Raw genomic sequence first — 21,651 nt, forward strand, 5'->3', positions numbered from 1 at the left:
GAAGGACATTAAGTGAACCAGGTGGGTTTTTACGACAATCGACAATGGTTTCATGGATTTTTTAAATTCCAGATTATTTTTATTAAATTCAAATTTTACCAGCTGCCGTGGTGGGATTTGAACCCAGGACCCAGACCATGACCCTGGGTTCCTGGATACTAGTCCAGCGACAATACCACTGCGCCACCGCCTCCCTGTTTCAAATCCATACGATTCTTCTTCAGGGTTGAAGAGAGGAAGGAACATAAGAACATGACATAAGAACTAGGAGCAGGAGTCGGCCACCTGGCCCCTCGAGCCTGCTCCGCCATTCAATGAGATCGTGGCTGATCTTTTGTGGACTCAGCTCCACTTTCCGGCCCGAACACCATAACCCTTAATCCCTTTATTCTTCAAAAAACTATCTACCTTTATCTTAAAAACATTTAATGAAGGAGCCTCAACTGCTTCACTGGCAAGGAATTCCATAGATTCACAACCCTTTGGGTGAAGAAGTTCCTCCTAAACTCAGTCCTAAATCTACTTCCCCTTATTTTGAGGCTATGCCCCCTAGTTCTGCTTTCACCCGCCAGTGGAAACAACCTGCCCGCATCTATCCGATCTACTCCCTTCATAATTTTATATGTTTCTATAAGATCCCCCCACAGCCTTCTAAACTCCAACGAGTACAGTCCCAGTCTACTCAACCTCTCCTCGTAATCCAACCCCCTCAGCTCTGGGATTAACCTAGTGAATCTCCTCTGCACACCCTCCAGCGCCAGTACGTCCTTTCTCAGGTAAGGAGACCAAAACGGAACATAATACTCCAGGTGTGGCCTCACTAATACCTTATACAATTACAGCTACTCTTATGTTCGATTCCTCTCGTAATAAAGGAGAGCATTCCATTAGCCTTCTGAATTACTTGCTGTCATGTAGGAAATACTGCGGCCAATTGGCACGCGGGAAATCCCATAAATAGCAATGTGATCACGATCAGATTATCTGTTTTTAATCATGTTGTTTGAACGATGAATATTGGCCAGGAGGCTCGGGACTGCGACACGCACCGCATCACCCAAATCCCCCCCCCCCCCAATCTTGCCATCTTTTACATCCAATTGACATGACAATCAAGGCCTTGTCTGAATATCTCATGCAAAGTGCCGCATGGGCAACCTTCCCTTGCCGGTGCACTGGGAACGTTGTCCAAGATTCCGTGGATTCAAGTCTCTAAGATGGAACTTGAACATGCAAACCCCTACCTATTTGTGCATCGTCAGCAGATTTGGCTATAATGTAGTCCCCCCCTTCAATCAAGTCACGAATATGAATTGTAAATAATCGAGGGCCCTGCATTGATCCCTGTGGCACGGTAGCACAGTGGTTAGCACTGTCGCTTCACCGCTCCAGGGACCCGGGTTCGATTCCCGGCTTGGGTCACTGACTGTGCGGAGTCTGCACGTCGTCTGCGTGGGTTTCCTCCGGTTTCCTCCCACAAGTCCCGAAAGACGTGCTTGTTGGGTGAATTGAACTTTCTGAATTCTCCCTCCGTGTACCGGAATGTGGCGACTAGGGACTTTTTGCAGTAACTTTGTTGCAGTTTTAATGTAAGCCTACTTGTGACACTAAGAAAGATTATTATATTGATTGGTGCCCCTCTGATTTTTAAAAATTCTTTGCTGGGACATAGGCATCGCTGGCTAGGGTGGCATTTGGTGTCCCCCCACGATTGCCTTTGAACCGGGTGGTTCGCCCGACCATTTCCAGAGGGCAGCTAGGAGTCAGCTAGGAGTCAGCCACCTTGTTGCGGGCCTGGAGTCACGTGTTGGTCAGACTGGGCCAGATTGGTGATTAGCAACAACCGAAGATAGCTTCATGGTCGGTGTTGCTGAGACCAGGGCCTGGATTCTCCGGCCTCCCAGCCGCGTGTTTCCTGGCGCCGGGCGGCGGCGTGCCATTCGCTGGTGGCACGGTTCTCCGTTCCCGCCATTGTCAATGGGAATTTCCATTGAAGCCTCTCCACGCCTTCGGGAAACCAGCAACCAGCAAACGCCCGGAGATTCCCGGCCTAGCTTTCAATGGCGGATTTCATTAGTTGAATTTAATCTCCACCAGGTGCCGTGCTGGGATTTGAACCTAGGTTCTCCGTCACGTCAGCCTGGGCCTTTGGCTTCCTCGCCCAACGACATTACCACTATGCTGCCTTAACCCGCCTCACACTTCCACCCATGGGTTGAGCAGCCTTGCTGACTCTCAGGCTTTCCGGGCTCACGCACAGGGAATGGTCACTTGGGGTAGGGTTTGCTCTGCAGGTTGAGGGATTAGCATTGGAAATGGTGGGGGACAGGGCGAAAAAGGTTTAAAAAGTGTAATGTGAGAGTACCTTTAAGAACTAGGTGTTTATAAATGGTTGTGTATATAAATATCTGTAGTGAGAGTACCTTTAAGAAATGGGTGTTTACTACTGCAGTGATGTCAGAGAGTGGGTGGAGCTGGGCGGTCTGTCAGCTTTTTACTTTCGTTTTTGAGCAGGCTGCAGGGTGTGTTTTAGTTTCGTTTTCAGTGTTGGAGCTGAAGCCAGACAGAGCAGGTGTACTGCTGTTCTCTCTGCCATCAAAAGACTATCTCCTGATCATTTGGTGAATTCAGAATTATAAATGCTTTCAGTAGTGACTTTAACCTGATGTGCTTCTGCTAAAGGTTTTGTTTTTAAGTCGTATGGATGTTAAAAGGACAGCTTACAGGTTTACTTAGTGTTGTAGTCTTTGGGGGTTGTATCTGAATTGATGGTTGCTAAGATGTTCACTGTATGTTTTAAAAAGGTTCACTTGAGTTCATAGAATAAACATTATTTTGCTTTAAAAATTACTTTTCCATTTCTGCTGTACCACACCTGTAGAGTGGGCCGTGTGCTCCCCATACCACAATCTATTAAAAGTTGTGGGTCAGGTGAACTCCATGAGACACTTTGGGGTTCTCTAAACCCTGGCCCATAACAAAAGCATTAAACAGCCAGTGAATAGATTAACCTGAAGTGAAGTATTCCTCTGGAACTTGCTTCGCAAGTGTGAGCGTCGCCGTAATAATAAAAATGGAACCTGATGGGCCTCAAGAATATAACCGATCTTCGAGGTCAGGGTGCGGCCTACGCGCAGGCAAACCTGACTCCTAGTCAGTGCCTGGTCCTGAACGGCAGCTGTGAATCTGTGCCGTCGCCTCAGTGACTGCCAAGCTCGAACCAGCCTCAAAAATGCACACCCAGTGTCAGATCTCCACATTCTGTGTCTGCTTCCTCCAACGCACCAGAACCTTTGCTGCTCGTTGTCGGAACCACTGAGGTAAAAACAGCCCGAGTCCTTGTTGTGCGAATGCCGACTCACTTGTTTGAACCATTAGATTACTTCAGTTAATGATCGGAGACACCCACCCAGCCCTCCCCAGCCCCAGAGGTCAGTTCGCTTCGATTGGGTCGGTGATTCGAGTCTGAAAGATTGATTTACCTTTCAACAGTGCCGACTGAGTTCCGCCACAACATGTCACTAGCTGTGGCTCCCCAGCAGGCTCTTGTCACGTTCGGGCCCCCATCAGGGACAGGTTGTCCACTAAGGGCTGAGGGGTGGATGAGGCTTTTCAGGAGATTAAATCCCAGCCCAGTTTGCTATAGGTCAACAACAATAATTATATATATATATATATATATATATATATATATGCAGCTCCGCTAATGTAATAAAATGGCACAGCACAGAAACGTTATAAAATAAAGTACGGCACCAGGCCGCATATTAGGTCAGATGACGGAAAACGTGGTCAAAGAGGAGTGTCATAAAGGCAGTAGAGAGGTGGAATAGTGTAAGGAGGGGTTTCCAGGGCTTGGGACCTTACCAACTGAACACAGCGCCACCAATGGTGGGGCGATTAAAATTAGGCACACCCAAGAGGTCAGATGTCATGAAGTGTAGCCAAGACTGGGGTCGTAGTATGTTGAAAATTGCATTGTGCATATTGTCCATTTGAGGCCACCGTGCACACATGTACCAGCAGAGGGAGTCTGCCAGGAGGAGATTATGAAGGATCCATGTTTAAAAGATCATGCAGTTCGAATTCAAAATTCCGCCCCCCCTGCTGAATGTCTCTGTCCCAAGAATGTCACAGAGGCCTTCAGCAGGGGAGAGGGAATGGAGAATGATGTGGCTGTGATGAGGCCTTCTATCCCTGCATCAGGGAACTTCAGGGCTTTCCAGCCACCAGCGCGGGGACTATCGGCAGATTCATGTTTATCACAATTTGAGTACATCCCTCCTAAATTTTCGATGGGATTTATGAACAAATTATTTTATGAGTCTGAGTTCTGGCCTCCCCCATTGGCAGAAACATCGTCTCTATGACAACCCTATTAAAACCCTTCATAATTTTGAAGAGGCCACCTCTCAGACTTCTCCTCTCAAGAAAGTATATCTTCTCAAGGGCAATTAGGGATAAGCAACATCCCGCCAGTTCAATTGGGGACAGCTGGTTGATGTAGAGTTGGCGGAGTGCAAAATGTCCTACCATTGGGGATGGAGAACATTGCATACTATAAGGGAAAATTCCACAGAAGAAACCATAGAATCCCGACGGTGCAGAAGGAGCCCACTCGGCCCATCGAGTCTGCACCAGCACTCTGAAAGAGCACCCTTTCTAGGCCCACCCGCCTGCTCTATCACCCTAATCCCACCTGCACATCCCCGGACACTAAGGGGCAATTTAAACGTGGCCAATCCACCCAACCTGCACATCTTTCGACTGCGGGAGCAAACCGGAGCACCCGTAGGAAACCCACGCAGGCACGGGGAGAACGGGCAAACACCACACGGAGAGTCGCCCGAGGCCAGAATTGAACCCGGGTTCCTGGTGCCGTGAGGCAGCTGTGCCCACCACCATGCCGGGCAAACATTCGGCAAATATCTTCAGCAACAGGCAGGAATTTGGGGGAGTGCAGAGCAGGAGGATTAGTTTGAAACTGGTTGAGCAAAGAAGCAGACAGTCGGAGTGCTGCACAGTTCCACGGTACAATGGGAGAAATCCCGCTGATCTCCGCACCCATTTATGTAATAGGTGACTTTTTTGCAATTTGGAGAGCAGTCTGTGTCTCTAACCCCTATTGTGACTGAGCACACACTGACATTCCAATTAGATGTCAACATAATTAATAGTTGCATAAAAGTAGGTAAGTGATTGATAGACTCCATTACCTAATAATACTGGAGAAAGTGCAGGTGAAACATCTCTACTTATCTCTGCGTAATAAATGATCTGTTTCAGCATTCAGCAATGTATTGTGCCAAACCAATCACTTATACAATGACTCCACATACCCTGGTGTGTACATACTTGCAGCTCATCACTGTCCAAGGCATTAGCGGAAGCGTTTCCAATGGCTAAAGACCAGAGCAACTTTGGAGAACCACGAGCTTGCACTATCAATATCCTGGCGGTTACCATTGACCAGAAATTGAATGGACTAGCTTCATACATACTGTGGCTGCAACAGCAAGTCTGAGGCTGGGAATTCTGCGGCGAGTAACTCACCTCCTGACCCCCCCCAAAGCCTGTCCACCATCTGCAAGGCACAAGTCAGGAGGGTGATGGGATACGCACCACTTGCCTGGATGAGCGCAGCTCCAACAACACTCAAGAAGCTCGACACCATCCAGGCCAAAGCAGCCCCGCTTGATTAACACCTCTTCCACAAACATTCACTCCCTCCGCCACCGACGCACAGCGGCAGCCGTGTGTACCATCTACAAGATGTACTGTAGGAACTCACCAAGGCTCCTCAGGCAGCACCTTCCAAACCCACGACCACTACCATCTAGGAGGACAAGATACCTGCGAGCAACCCGGCCTGGAGATTTCCCTCCGAGTCACTCACCACCCTGACTTGGAAATATATCGGCCGTTCCTTCACTGTCGCTGGGAGAAAATCCTGGAACTCCCCCCCTAACAGCACTGTGGGTGTACCTACATCTCAGCGGGATCAAGAAGGCGGCTCATCACCACCTTCTCAAGGGCTAGTAGGGATGGGCAATAAATATGGCCTAGCCAGCGAAGTCCACATCCCGTAACTGAATTTTTCAAAATGCAAAAAGTTTACTATAAATGCCCATTCTTGGGTTGTGGATATTTCTGGCAATGATCTCCCAGCAGAAGTGGTCCTTTAGAAGCGATCTCCCCGTTGACACCTATGTGGTGAAGGTGCTTCCACAGTGCTGTAGGTAGGGGGTTCCAGGATTTGGTTTGCAGTGACAATGAAGGAACAGCCACGAATGTCCGAGTCAGGATTGTGCGTGACTTGGAGGGGAACTTGAGGTGGGTGGTGTCTCCCTCACAACTGGCTCACTGGCCCTTCTAGCAGATCAGGGAATTGTAGAATCCCTACAATGTAAAAAGAGGCCATTCGGCCCATCGAGTCTGCACTGACCCTCCGAAAGAGCACCCTACCTAGGCCCACTCCCTCCCTCGCCCAACCCCGTAACCTCACCTGCACATCCCTGGGCACTAAGGGGCAATTTAGCGTGGTCAATCCACCTAACCCACACATCTTTGGATGATGGGAGGAAACTAGAGAACCAGGAGGAAACCCATGCAGACACGGGAGAACATGCAAACTCCACACAGACAGTCACCCAAGGCCAGAATCGAACCCGGGTCTCTGGCGTTGTGAGGCAGCAGTGCTAACCACTATGGCACCGTGCCGGGCAAATGGCAGTCATATGGGGGCACTGTCAAAGAATACTCTCTCCTACCACAGGGAGGGAATAATGACCGATTCTTGCTGGGGTTAATGCATTGTCATGCAAGAGTGCCTTTAAGAAATGGATGTGTAAGCCATGTACCTTTAAGAAAACAGTGATGTCAGAGAGTGGGTGGAGCTCAGCTCAGTTCAGCCATTTTGCAGGTTTTTAGTTTCAGTTTAAAAGCAGTGTCTGCGTGTTTGCAGAGAGCTGCAAGTTTTGCAGTTTGGTTTTGCTGAGAGCAGCTAAAAAGTGCCTGGCTGGTTTTGCTGAGAGCAGTTTAAAAGTAGAAAGCCAGTTTGCGACAGTCTCTGTCATTCTACAGAAAATATATATATCCTTTCGCCTGATGTGATACTGTTTAAAGGTGTTAAGTCTCTTGGAAGTTTGAAGGAACACTTTAAGGAATTATTTACTGTTGCAATATTTTCTGAGTTATCTTTGAAGTAAGGGGTGTTAAGAGATCCAATGTTTATTTAAGATGTTAAGTTGAGTTCATGGAATAAACAGTGTTTTGTGTTTAAAAACCCACCTATCCATAATTGTAATCCCACACCTAGGGAACAAGCCGTGTGCTCGGAAATGCAGCAAATCCATTTCAGGGAGAGGTTGGTTGAACTCCATGATACATTTTGGGGTTCTGAAAACGCCTCGCCTATAACAGCATAGTCCACCCACACCCTATAACTTTTTTTAAAAATTCATTCACAGGTTGTGGGAGTCACTGGCTAGGCCAGAATTCATGGCCCATCCTTAATTGCCCTCGAGAAGGTGGTGGTGAGCTGCCATCTTGAACCACTGCAGTCCATGAAGTGTCAGTACACCATCAGTGCTGGTAGGGAGGGACCCCCAGGATTTTGACCCAACGACAGCGACGGAGCGGCCGATATATTTCCAACTCAGGATGCTGAGTGGCTGGGGGGGGGGGGACCTCCAGGTGGTGGTGTCCCCATTTTCCTGCTACCTTCGTCCCTCTAGATGGTCGCGGTCATGGGTTTGGAAGGTGCTGTGGAAGGGGCCTTGGCAAAGGTCACTCTGCAAAGGTGTAAACATCTACGTGCAAAGTGGTCAACTATTTTATTCAAGACAATCAAAATCCTGCTGTCACTTTATGGACACACAGGCACACACTCGCTCGTGCGCACTTGCACACTTATTCCAGTGACCCCCCCCCCCCCAATCACTGAATCAGTCAAGATCGTACAATTTTGAACCCCATCTTTCATCCCGCCCCCACTGGTTCCACCCTACTCCCATGCTCCGGCCATTGAAGGAGCTATTACTTCCCTTCCCCCTTAGGGTTGCCATCTCCCAGGACACTGCTGTGCGTGCGGCCCTGGAGAAAAATCACAGGGACGTTAATTTGTTTCCTTTGATCGTTCATCTGAGGGAGAGGGGGGAAGAAGAGGTTGTTTGGCTGACAGTTGAGAGTCATCCAATTGGGCAATGAGTCTTTGTGCTTTCCTATTGGTGTAGAAAGGCAACGTGTCACAAGGATAGATGTGTTGGCTGACCAATGGCATTGGGGGAGGACTAAGTCATGTGATGGATTTTGTTTATTGTCACGTGTACCGAGGTACAGTGAAAAGTATTTTTCTGCGAGCAGCTCAACAGATCATTAAGTGCATGAAGAATAAAAGAAAATACATAATAGGGCAACACAAGGTACACAATGTAACTACACAACACCACGATCGGGTGAAACATACAGGGGTGTAGTGTTAATCAGGTCAGTCCATAAGAGGGTCATTTAGGAGTCTGGTAACAGCGGGGAAGAAGCTGTTTTTGAGCCTGTTCGTGCGTGTTCTCAGACTTCTGTATCTCCTGCCCGATGGAAGAAGTTGGAAGAGTGAGTAAGCCGGGTGTGAGGGGTCTTTGATTATGCTGCCCGCTTTCCCCAGGCAGCGGGAAGTGTAGATGGAATCAATGGATGGGAGGCAGGTTCGTGTGATGGACTGGGCCGTGTTCAAGACTCTCTGAAGTTTCTTGCGGTCCTGGGCCGAGCAGTTGCCATACCAGGCTGTGATGCAGCCCAATAGGATGCTCTCTATGGTGCACCTCCAGCAATGCATTCAACCAGGGTTGGCAACCCTATTTGCCCACATCTTGCTGGCAGAGATCCCAAAATGAAAATCCTAGGATGGTATCCTGTTCCCCCTCCACCCACCTCCACCCCCGCCCCTGCCCCCACCTGCCATGATTCGTGCTTGAAGCTGCTTCACTAAATTAGCTCAGATGGATATTTCCCCCTCCCCAGTCGAGGGCCTGTCCGATGTCACGAGAACCCACCCCTCAAAGCGAGGCCTATTGAATGCAGTTCTCCCAGGGAGAGTTCTGATCGACTCCGGTGAGCTTTTTCTTCCTCATCTGTTCCCTTCGAAATCGCTCAGGCAGCTTTTCATCTCCACATGGTTGTCCTAACCCCCCCCTCCCCCCCGCCCATCCGTGCTGTTTCAGCAGCCTCCCCCGCAGGGAGCCATGTAGGCTGTGGTAATGATTATTTCTGTGGGCCCACCAGTTAGCCAAGGCTGCCAGGACGTGTAAAACTGGACTCAGAGGTATCTGAGAGGAGGAATGTGAATTTATTGTTGAGTCACGGACTCCCACTCCCTTTGTCAGCTCCACTGTTGTGCTGACTAAAGGTTTCCATCGCAAACCAGCTTCGTGACAATCACCAAGGTTGCTGGCTCTGCTTTGAGCACTGGGGAGTAAGTGAGGTTGTCACCGCCCCAGAAGACCACAGGCTGCTTTCCCCTTTGAGGGGGGGCGGGGGGGGAGCTGACTGGTGGTGATTTAACCTGAGGGTCACCACACCTCAGGTGATTTAACCTGAGGGTCACCACACCCTCAGGGGCTGGTTTAGCACAGGGCTAAATCACTGGCTTTGAAAGCAGACCAAGGCAGGCCAGCAGCACGGTTCAAATCCCATACCAGCCTCCCCGAACAGGCGCTGGAATGTGGCGACTAGGGGCTTTTCACAGTGATGCACGATCAATGACCACTAAAGCGAGGTTGTAGTCCAACTGAAGGTTTTAATAAGCTAGATGTTTCCCCAGCAGCTCAGGTACAGAAAGAAGGCTGCTGGGGCGGCACGGGCTCTTATACCCCGCCTTGCAGGGCGGAGCTACCATACAGCTTGACCAATAGGAAACATACAATATCTACCAATGATGTTCCAGCATTCCTAGGTACCGTAATACCTCTACACAGACTACCACATTCACCCCCCTGTTAAAAAAGAGTCCGGTGGGGGTGGTTGCTTGATATTACAACATGGTAACGTGGTACAAATTATAGTTATGGAGGTAACGTAATACCTCCATACAGCGTTTTGTAACTATTTACAGATTCACAATTAACTATATACACTTTAAAATGAAGCAATCAGTCGATCGGGGGCCCTGGTCGTCCTCTGTGATCGGCGAAGCTTTGGTGGTGACTCCGGTGGAGGCTCGGGCGTCGGTGACTCCGGGAGCGTGGCCTCGATCTCCATGGCAGCTTCGACACCCCTAGACGGCGCTGGTGGGGAAAACGGTTGACCTGGGAAGGGAGCGCCTGCGGGGGGCGTCGGTGGGTGGGGGGGCCTAGACGGGGCGGGCGGAAGGACCGATCCTCCTGTAAGGTGCCCCGGTGGAGGGGAGGGTGGGACTGGTGGCTGGGGTGTGCGTGGGGATCTGGCGGGTGCCAGGTCTCGTAGGGAGACCGTATCTTGTCGGCCGTCGAGGTACGCCACGTAGGCGTACTGGGGGTTAGAGTGGAGAAGATGCACCCTCTCGACCAATGGGTCCAACTTGTGCGCCCGCACATGTTTTCGGAGCAGGATGGATCCGGGAGCTGCCAGCCAGCTCGGGAGCGAGGTCCCAGAGGAGGACTTCCTGGGGAAGACAAGGAGACATTCGTGAGGTGTTTGGTTGGTCGTGGTACAAAGCAGTGACCGGATGGAGTGGAGGGCATCCGGGAGGACTTCCTGCTAGCGGGAGACTGGGAGATTCCTGGACCGTAGGGCCAGTAGGACGGTCTTCCAGACCGTTCCATTCTCCCTCTCTACCCGTCTGTTACCCCGGGGGTTGTAACTGGTCGTCCTGCTCGAGGTGATGCCCTTGCTGAGCAGGAATTGACGTAGTTTGTCGCTCATAAAGGAGGACCCCCTATCACTATGTATGTAAGCGGGGAACCCGGACAGTGCAACGATGCTATGGAGGGCCTTGATGACGGTGGTTGCGGTCATGTCGGGGCAGGGGATGGCGAATGGAAACCGGGAGTACTCGTCAATCATGTTCAGGAAGTACGTGTTGCGGTTGGTGGAGGGGAGGGGGCCTTTGAAGTCCATGCTGAGGCGTTCAAAGGGATGGGAAGCCTTTGTCAGGTGCGCCCTCTCTGGCCGGTAGAAGTGCGGTTTGCACTCCGTGCAGAGTTGGTAGTCCCTGGTGGCCGTCCTGACCTCTTCAATGGAGTAGGGCAGGTTGCGGGTCTTGATAAAGTGGGAAAAGCGAGTGACCCCCGGGTGGCAGAGGTCCTCGTGGAGGGCTCGGAGGAGGTCCACTTGTGCGGTGGCACATGTGCCACGGGACAGGGCATCAGGAGGCTCGTTTAGCTTCCTGGGACGATACAAGATCTTGTAATTGTAGGTGGAGAGTTCGATCCTCCACCGCAAGATCTTATCGTTTTTTATCTTGCCCCTTATCGAACATGAAAGCAACCAACCGTTGGTCAGTGAGGAGAGTGAATCTCCTGCAGGCCAGGTAATGCCTCCAATGTTGCACAGCTTCTACTATGGCCTGGGCCGCCTTTTCGACTGAGGAGTGGCGGATATCGGAAGCATGGAGGGTACGTGAGAAGAAGGCCACGGGTCTGCCCGCTTGGTTGAGGGTGGTGGCCAGAGCTACGTCAGACGCGTCGCTCTCGACCTGGAAGGGGAGGGACTCGTCGATGGCGTGCATCGTGGCCTTTGCAATGTCTGCTTTGATGCGGTTGAAGGCCTGGCGGGCCTCTATCGACAGGGGAAAAGCTGTGGATTGGATCAGGGGACGGGCCTTGGCCGCATAGTTGGGGACCCACTGGGCACAGTAAGAGAAAAACCCTAGGCAGCGCTTCAGGGCCTTGGAGCAGTGAGGGAGGGGGAACTCCATAAGGGGGCGCATGCGCTCAGGGTCGGGGCCTATAACTCCATTTCGCACTACGTAGCCGAGGATGGCTAGGCGGTCGGTGCTAAACACGCATTTATCCTTGTTATATGTAAGGTTAAGGATCTTTGCGGTCTGGAGGAATTTTCGGAGGTTGGTGTCGTGGTCCTGCTGGTCATGGCCGCAGATGGTGACGTTATCGAGATACGGGAATGTTGCCCGTAAACCGTACCGGTCAACCATTCGGTCCATCTAGGGCTGGAAGACCGAGACCCCGTTGGTGATACCGGAGGGAACCCTTAAGAAGTGATAGAGCCGCCCATCTGCCTTGAAGGGACTGGTTTAGCTCACTGGGCTAAATCGCTGGCTTTTAAAGCAGACCAAGGCAGGCCAGCAACACGGTTCAATTCCCGTACCAGCCTCCCCGAACAGGCGCCGGAATGTGGTGACTAGGGGCTTTTCACAGTAACTTCATTGAATCCTACTCGTGACAATAAGCGATTTTCATTTCATTATTTGCGGTCACTAGTGCGGATGGGGAGCTGGTAGTAGGCGGACTTAAGATCCACCATGGAGAAGACCTTGTAATGCGCGATCCTGTTTACTAGGTCGGATATGCGGGGGAGAGGGTACGCGTCCAGCTGCGTAAACCTGTTGATGGTCTGACTGTAGTCTATGACCATCCTATGCTTCTCCCCGGTCTTTACCACCACTACTTGAGCTCTCCAGGGACTGTTGCTAGCTTCAATGACCCCTTCCCTCAGTAGCCTTTGGACCTCTGACCTAATAAAGATCCGATCCTGGGCACTGTACCGTCTGCTCCTGGTGGCGACGGGTTTGCAATCCGGGGTGAGGTTCGCAAACAGGGAAGGCGGATCGACCTTGAGGGTCGCGAGGCTGCAGACAGTGAGGGGGGGGGGTATAGGGCTGCCGAATTTGAAAGTTAGACTTTGGAGATTACACTGGAAGTCTAAACCTAGGAGTGTGGCCGCGCAGAGGTGGGGAAGGACGTAGAGCCGGTAATTTTTTAACTCCCTTCCCTGGACCGTGAGGTTTGCTACACAAAACCCCTTTATCTCTACTGAGTGGGAACCGGAGGCCAGGGAGATCTTTTGATTAACGGGGTGGATGAGGAGAGCGCCTTACCGTGTCGGAGTGGATGGAGCTCTCCGTGCTCCCAGAGTCGATTAAGCAGGACGTCCCGTGCCCGTTGATTAGTACTGTTGTTGTAGCCGTTGAGAGTGTTCGAGGCCGGGATTGGTCCAGGGTCACCGAGGCTAATCGCACCAGTTGAGTGTTCTCTTCAGGCGGTGTGCGGTCAGCCAAGTTGGGGTCCTGGGAGTCCATTCAAGATGGCGGCTCCCATTGGTCGCACATGGCTGGGGGTGCACAAAATGGCGGCGCCATCCATCGAACGTGGCGTCCGTGGGATAAGATGGCGGCGCCCGGGGGCCGCACGTGGCCTTGGAGGAGGAAGATGGCGGCGCCCGCTGGCCGCACGGGGACCATGGAGAGGTTTGTGGTGGCGACCCGCATTCGCCACCGGAGACCGCGGCGACCGCACGGACCTGGGATACCACCACAAAGTGGCCAGTTTTACCGCATCCCTTGCAGGTGGATGCGTGGGCCGGGCAGCGCTGCCGGGGGTGCTTGGCCTGCCCGCAAAAGTAGCAGCGGGGCCCCCCCGGGGTTGCCAGGCTGCCTTGCAGCACAACCTTGTGGGGGGATGGGGTATTTCTCGGGGTCGGCTGCGGAGGGGTTCCACGCTGTCCAGTGGGCAGCCGCGCGGTCGGGAACATAAGCGCGGACGTTTTGGGAGGCCACATCCAGGGAGCCTGCAAGGCTCCTTGAGGCCTAGGGTGTCTTTTTCCAGCAGTCGCTGGCGGATTTGGGGGGACAGCATACCTGCCACGAAAGCGTCTCGGATCAAGAGTTCTGTGTGGTCGCTCACCGAAACTTGCGGGCAGCTGCAGTTTTTTCCCAACACCAGGAGCGCACGGTAGAATTCTTCCAGCGATTCCCCAGGGATTTGTCGCCTCGTTGCTAGCAGATGTCGGGCGTGGCCCTGGTTTACCGAGCGAATATAATATCCTTTTAGCAGCTCCATTGCTGCATCAAAGTCGTCCGCATCCTTGATGAGGGTGTAAGTTCCCGGGCTCACCCTCGAGTGCAGGACTTGCAATTTCTGTTCTCCCGTGGGTGTGTTTTCGGCCATTCCGAGATATCCTTTAAAACATGCTGATGCGACCATCAATTCACTCGAAGACACGTGGAGAAGTAAATCGTGGTTTTAATCAGCTTAGAACTGAGCCTGCCTGTGACCGGTACAACACTGAAGGCGGCCCCGCAGGTCGGCAGCTCTTATACTTCCTGTAAAGGGGGTGGAGCCATGGGCGGAGCCCGTACATGCCCCAACATATCCCCTGTGGGTGAAGCCACACAATGACACATAGATAGAGCCCACAGGGTTAATAACATAACACAGTGCACTGGTGAATTATCAGTAATTATACATTCACCACATTCACCCCCTGTTTAAAAATGAAGTCCGGCGGGGGTGACAGGCTCATAGATTCAGTCGGTCCGGTGCCCGGATCGTACGTTGCGACCGCCGAAGCACTGGTGTTGCAGCCGCTTCGGGTGGCTGTGGAAGTGGATCCGGAGCAGGCACAGGCGTGGACTCCGGGAGCGGCTCTTCCGGAGCTTCATTCCTGTGGACCGGTGCAACGGGTGGGAGGGAGCGCGGGAACCATAAAGGAGTGGGGGTGCTGAACATGGGAGGTTGGACGGGACATAGTGTGGGGGCTGCAGTAGTGGGAGTGGTGTTGGAGTCTGCGGGCGCCAGGTCCCGGAGGGAGACGGTATCTTGCCGGCCATTGGGGTGTTCGACGTACGCATAGTGTGGGTTGGAGTGCAGGAGCTGGACCATCTCTACCAGGGGGTCGGTCTTATGGCTCCAAACATATTTTCGGAGGAGGACTGGACCCGGTGTCATCAGCCAGGGTGGAAGCAAGGCCCCTGAGGGAGCTCCCCTAGGGAAAACAAACAAACGGTCATGAGGAGCCTGGTTTGTGGCTGTGCAAAGGAGGGACCTAATAGAGTGGAGCGCATCGGGGAGGACCTCCTGCCAGTGAGAAACTGGGAGATTCCTGGACCGCAGGGTCAGTAGGACGGTCTTCCAGACCATCATGTTCTCCCACTCCACCTGCCCATTTCCCCTGGGGTTATAACTGGTAGTCCTGCTCGAGGCAATACCCTTACTGAGCAGGTACTGACGCAGTTCATCGCTCATGAACGACGAGCCCCTGTCGCTGTGGACATAGCTGGGGAAACCGAACAGGGTGAAGACACTATGCAGGGCTTTAATGACAGTGGGGGTGGTCATATCAGGGCAGGGGATGGCAAACGGGAAGCGGGAGAACTCATCTATGATGTTAAGGAAGTACGTGTTGCGGTTATTGGAGGGGAGGGGCCCTTTGAAATTGATACTGAGGCGTTCAAAGGGCCGGGATGCCTTTACCAGGTGGGCCTTATCCGGTCGATAGAAGTGCGGTTTACACTCCACACAGATTTGGCAGTCTCTGGTTATAGCTCTGACCTCCTCGGTGGAGTAGGGCAGGTGGTGGGCCTTGATATAGTGGAGTAGCCGGGTGACCCCCGGGTGGCAGAGGTCATCGTGGATAGCCCGTAGTTGGTCATCTTGCGCGCTGGCGCATGTGCCGCGGGACAGGGCATCTGGGGGCTCGTTGAGCTTCCCAGGACGATATACTATATCGTAGTTATAGGTGGAGAGTTCGATTCTCCACCTCAGATCTTATCATTCTTGATCTTGCCCCGCTGCGTATTGTCAAACATGAAGGCAACTGATCGTTGGTCGGTGCTAGATGCCAGCCAGTGCTTGAAGATTGCCGCTGAGTTCGCCGCGTGGGGGCTGAGTTGCAGGCACTCCGGCTTGATTCGGAGCTCCATCCTTTTAAATCTAGCTTATTAAATTGATGCACGATCAATGACCACTAAAGTGAGGTTGTAGTCCAACAGAGAGGTTGTAGTCAAACATCTCGCTTTAATAAGCTAGCTGTTTCCCCCAGCAGCTCAGGCACAGAAAGAAGGCTGCTGGGGCGGCACGGGCTCTTATACCCCGCCTTGCAGGGCGGAGCTACCATACAGCTTGACCAATAGGAAACATACAATATCGACCAATGGTGTTCCAGCATTACCAGGTACCGTAATACCTCTACACAGACTACCACACACAGTAACTTCTTTTGAAGCCTACTTGTGACAATAAGCGATTTTCATTTCATTTCTCACCCTCAGGTGATTTAACCTGAGGGTCCAGGCGATGAGCAAGGTTGAGAAGGTGGGACCTTCATGAATAACCTCAGCCGTTACGGGGATTGAACCCGGCGCTGTTGGCCTCGCTCCACATCATGAACCGGCCAACTGAGCTAAACTGAGCACCACATGGGCCACAGCACCATTCAGCGACTGGACTAGCCACCCAAGGCTGGGGCTCATGGGCTGTGAGTTCAAATCCCACCACAGCCTCTGTGAAGCTTGGCGTCAGTTCAATAATTACAATTGCACCAAAAAGCTTGTGCACTGTGACCGCTCCATTGTCGATTGCTCAGCAACAACAGGGGCGGGATTCTCCGCTGTCGGGATTCTCCGTTGCGCCGTCAGCCCGGGGATTCCCCGACCGCGTGGGCTGCCCGCAATGGGAAACCCCATTGGCCGGCTGGCTGGACGGGGAACCCTGCTCCAGCTTTCTGGAAAGTGGGAGGACAGTCATTCAGCAAGGCCCGCCATGTGACTGGGAATTCTGAGAATTCTGAACACAGGTTCATAGCTCCTTGAAGGTGGAGTCGCAGGTGGACAGGGTGGTGAAGAAGGCATTCGGCATGCAAGTTTTATTGGTCAGAATATTGAATACAGGAGTTGGGACGTCTTGTTGAAGTTGTACAAGACATTAGTAAGACCACACATAGAACACTGTGTTCAGTTCTGGTCACCCTATTGTAGGAAGGATATTGTTAAACTAGAAAGAGTGCAGAAGAGATTTATCATAGAATTTACAGTGCAGAAGGAGGCCATTCGGCCCATCGAGTCTGCACCGGCTCTTGGAAAGAGCACCCTACCCAAGGTCAACACCTTCACCCTATCCCCACAACCCAGTAACCCCACCCAACACGAAGGGCAATTTTGGACACGAAGGGCAATTTATCACGGCCAATCCACCTAACCTGCACATCTTTGGACTGTGGGAGGAAACCGGAGCACCCGGAGGAAACCCACGCACACACTGGGAGAATGTGCAGACTCCGCACAGACAGTCACCCAAGCTGGAATTGAACCTGGGATCCTGGAGCTGTGAAGCAATTGTGCTATCCACAATGCTACCGTGCTGCCCTAAACGAGGTTTTACGAGTGATGCTACCAGGACTTGATGGTCTGAGCTATAAGGAGAGGCTGGATAGGCTGGGACTTTTTTCCATGGAGCGTAGGAGGCTTGGGGTGATCTTATAAAGGTCTATAAAATAATGAGGAGCATCGATAAGGTAGATAGTCGACATCGTTTCCCAAAGGTAGAGGAGTCTAGAACTCGAGGGCACAGGTTTAAGGTGAGAGGGGAGAGATACAAAAGAGACCAGAGGGGAAATTTCTTCACACAGAGGGTGGTGAGCATCTGGAACGAGCTGCCAGAGGCAGTGGTAGAGACGGGTACAATTTTGTCCTTTAAAAAACAGTTAGACAGTTACATGGGCAGGGCGGGTATAGAGGGATATGGGCCAAATGCGGGCACCAGGGTCTAGCTCAGTGATAGAAACTGGCCGGCATTGACAAGATGGGCCGAAGAGCCTGTTTCCATGCTGTCAACATCTCTGACTCTATGACTCAGCCAGCGAGAGGGAACATGCATTCATATAGCGCCCTTCAAAAGCTCAGGAGATCCCAAAAGCACTTTACAGCCGAGGAAGTACTTTGGAATTGCATTCCCTGTTGCAGTATAGGCTGCGGGATCCACCCCTTCGCCAGGCAGCGTACCCACACCCCATTGGCTGCCTGCAGGAACGGAGAATGCCGCTGCCGGCAGGGGCACAGCGCCGGGAAACGGGGCCGGCGGGGGCGGAGGACCCCGCCCAGGAAATGCGAATGCCAATTTGGGCACAGCAAGATCCAATCAGCAGCCCCAGGAATCGGGCACTCCAGCCCGGTTGGCCGAACGGGGCCGCATGACCCTCCTGGAACTCGCCCCTTAAAGGGGCAGGCCACCGCAGCCTCCGATGGTTTACCTTCCCCAGCAGGGAAGTGGGGCGGGGAGCGGGATGGGGGGGGGGGGGTCTAATTCGGAACTTCTGATGAATTAAGGCCTTCGGTGCCGGGTGAAAGAGGGAATGTCCCACTGGCGGGAAGGGTGGGGTAAACCCCACTCTCGGGGTTTAAACCCCACCCCAGGGCCCCGATGGCCGTGGAAGGTGCGTTCGCAACGCGGCCAACACAGGCTTCGAGCGTCGACCGGCGAATCCTCCCGAGCACGCCGACGCCCGGCGGTAAGAACGGGTAGAGATTCCCGGGCAGCACGACGGCGATAAAACACGAGAGCCTCCACCGTCGCGCTCCGTAGCTCCAGATCACAACGTGCCCGGAAAGGCAAGTCAGGCTGCGTTGCAGGCGCACGGGTTGCAAAATGGTATCGGTCCAGCCTTCAGCCAGAGGGGGTGAGGAGAATTGTTTTTTATTTAACGCAATGGGCAGTCGCGACCGCGAATATGCGGTGGACAGAGATTCCGACAGTCTCCCTCAGCAGGTAATCGAAAGGGAGAAAGAGTGCGGGGGGGGGGGCTAGCACAGTGCTGTGGGCTGAACGGCCTCCTCATGTGCTGAACCATTCCTATGATTCTGGCCCCCTGCAGGGGGGAACGGTTGGCTGTAAAACAAATCAGATCCCCCCCCCCCCCCCGCGCGCGCCCTCCCCCCCCCCCCCCCCTCCTCCCTGCCGCAACCCATTAGCAATGCAGCTGGCAAGCTGGACGCCAGTATGTACAGGACTGGCGCCGTTGGCTCACTCTGCCTCTGTGTCCCAGGGAAACGAGTTGATGTCTGACAGCAATTTAAATTGGAAATGTTGCAAAGTGGCTCCCAGGGACCGTCCTGCGACTGTCAGTGCTCCACACGCGCGGCTAAAGGGAAGATTCAGTAAATAATACATAAAAGAAGAAAGAATCTTTAAGCCGCGACCGCGGCTGAATGAATTGAGCACAGCCGCACCGGGAGAGCTAGTTTGTAAAGTGAGATTAAAAGCCTTTGTTCTGAGTGTTGAGTGTCGGCCTTCCGTGTCAGTAAATAGCCAACGTTGGGATTTGCGGTTCGAGGTGGACATAATGGTTTCGCCCCCCCCCCCCCCCCCGCCCCCTGGTTCCCCTTCCTCCCCCTCCCCCCCATCCCCCAACCCCTCACCGCCACCCCAACCCGCCCACCCCCCCTTCCCCGCCACACCACCTATAAATACTCCCTGGTCTCCTACATCCATTCGCGGGGGTGTGTGGGCATCACTGGGCAAGGCCGGCATTTGCTGCCCATCCCTAATTGCCGTCGACCCGAGCGGCCTGCTCGGCCATTGCAGACGGGCGGTCAAGAGGCCAACCACGTTCGGGGGAGAAGGCAGGGGGGGGCGGCACTAAGTCACGCTGCTCGTTTGGGGGGCTGGTACAGCCACGATGGGCCAAATGGCCCTTCTTCTGCGCTGTAACAACTCTGTGATTCTGTGGGTCTGGAGTCAACATTTAAAAAAAATTCAATCATGGCTAGGGGGTGGGGGGGGGGGGGTAGCACAGTGGCTAGCACTGTTGCTTCACAGCGCCAGGGTCCCAGGTTCGATTCCCGGCTCGGGTCACTGTCTGTGCGGAGTCTGCACGTTCTCCCCGTGTCTGCGTGGGTTTCCTCCGGGTGCTCCGGTTTCCTCCCACAAGTCCCGAAAGACGTGCAGGTTAGGTGGATTGGACATTCTGAATTCTCCCTCTGTGTTCCCGAACAGGCGCCGGAGTGTGGCGACGAGGTTGATTTTCGCAGTAACTTCATTTCAGTGTTAATGTAAGCCTACTTGTGACACCAATAAAGATTATTATTATTATTATTAGATTATTATTATTTGCCCTTGAGAAGGTGGGGGTGAGCCGCCTTCTTGAACCCACTGCAGTCCACGTGGTGTAGGTACACCCACTGTGCTGTTAGGGAGGGAGTTCCAGGATTTTGACCCAATGACAGTGAGGGAACGGCGATATATTTCCAAGTCAGGATGGTGAGTGACTTGGAGGGGAACTTCCAGATGGTCATGTTCCCAAGTAGCTGCTGCCCTTGTCCTTCTAATGAGTGGAGGTCGTGGGTTTGGAAGATGCCATCGAAGGAACCTTGGTGAGTTGCTGCAGTGCATCTTGTAGATGGTACACACGGCTGCCACTGTGCGTCGGTGTTGGTGGTGGCGGGAGTGAATGTTTGGGGATGGGGTGCCAATCAAAAGGGATTGCTTTGTCCTGGATGGTGTTGAGTGTCTTGAGTGTTGTTGGTCAGACCGGACGAGGATGGCAGATTTCCTTCCCTAAAGGAAGCATTTTGCACAACAATCGATGGTCGTTTCATGGTCAACATTACTAAGACTAGCTTTGTATATACCAAATTTATTAATTGAATTTAAATTCCAGTAGCTGCTGAGGTGGGATTTGAACCCGTGGCCCCAGATGCATTAACCTCTGGATTGCTAGTCCAGTGACACTACCATTATGCCAACGTCTGCCCAGTTGAGGTCGAGGACTCTCATAAGATCTACTGCCATTGTTTTTCTTATGACCTTATTGTCAGCACACTCAAGTTCCTGCTATTGTTTATACTCCAGACAAATCTCCTCCCACCCTACCTCACTCACCTCACCCAGTCAGTGTATCCTTCTATTCCTTTCTCGTTTTTTTAAAACTTAGCTTCCCCTTTATGCCAGCTATAATACACGCCTCAATTACTCCCTGCAGCATTACTCACACATTGTTACTATCGTCTGGGCAGAAGACTTTCCCAAATTCCCATTGGATTTATTGGTGACTGGCCATATATTTATGGACTCGAGTTTTGTTCCCCCCATAAATGAGAGCACCTTCTGTACCGTTGCCCGATCGAAACCTTTCATAATCCTAAAGACCTCCTGACACATGCTGGGGGTTGGGTCGGTGGGGGAGGGAAGACCCCCATTTCATAAAAGCAAATGACTGCGGATGCTGGAATCTGAAACGAAAGAGAAAATGCTGGAAAATCTCAGCAGGTCTGGCAGCATCTGGAGGGAGAGAAAAGAGCTAACGTTTCGAGTCCGATGACTCTTTGTCAAAGCTAACAGACAGAGAAAGTGGGGAATATTTACACTGTGGAGTGAGAATGAAAGATGAGTCACAGCCACAGAAACCCAGGGAACAGGGTGCGACTAGCCACAGAAACCAAGGGGAAAGAGTGCGAATGGCAGTCCCCAGAGAGAACAAAAAAACATAGAACATAGAAAATACAGCACAGAACAGGCCCTTCGGCCCACGATGTTCTGCCGAACCTTTGTCCTAGATTAATCATAGATTATCATTGAATTTACAGTGCAGAAGGAGGCCATTCGGCCCTTTGAGTCTGCACCGGCTCTTGGAAAGAGCACCCTACCCAAACTCAACACCTCCACCCAACACCAAGGGCAATTTGGACATTAAGGGCAATTTATCATTGGCCAATTCACCTAACCCGCACAT

At 52.4% G+C, this 21,651-nt stretch overlaps 1 protein-coding gene across 3 annotated transcripts in view; it reads right to left on the bottom strand.

Moving 5' to 3' along the window:
* syt3 (synaptotagmin III) overlaps positions 1–21,651 on the bottom strand; it is a 99,924-nt gene that overhangs the window by 14,556 nt on the left and 63,717 nt on the right. The window lies entirely within an intron of this gene.

Source organism: Scyliorhinus torazame, chromosome 29, assembly GCF_047496885.1.
Source record: "Scyliorhinus torazame isolate Kashiwa2021f chromosome 29, sScyTor2.1, whole genome shotgun sequence".
In the NCBI taxonomy this organism is placed as follows: domain Eukaryota; kingdom Metazoa; phylum Chordata; class Chondrichthyes; order Carcharhiniformes; family Scyliorhinidae; genus Scyliorhinus; species Scyliorhinus torazame.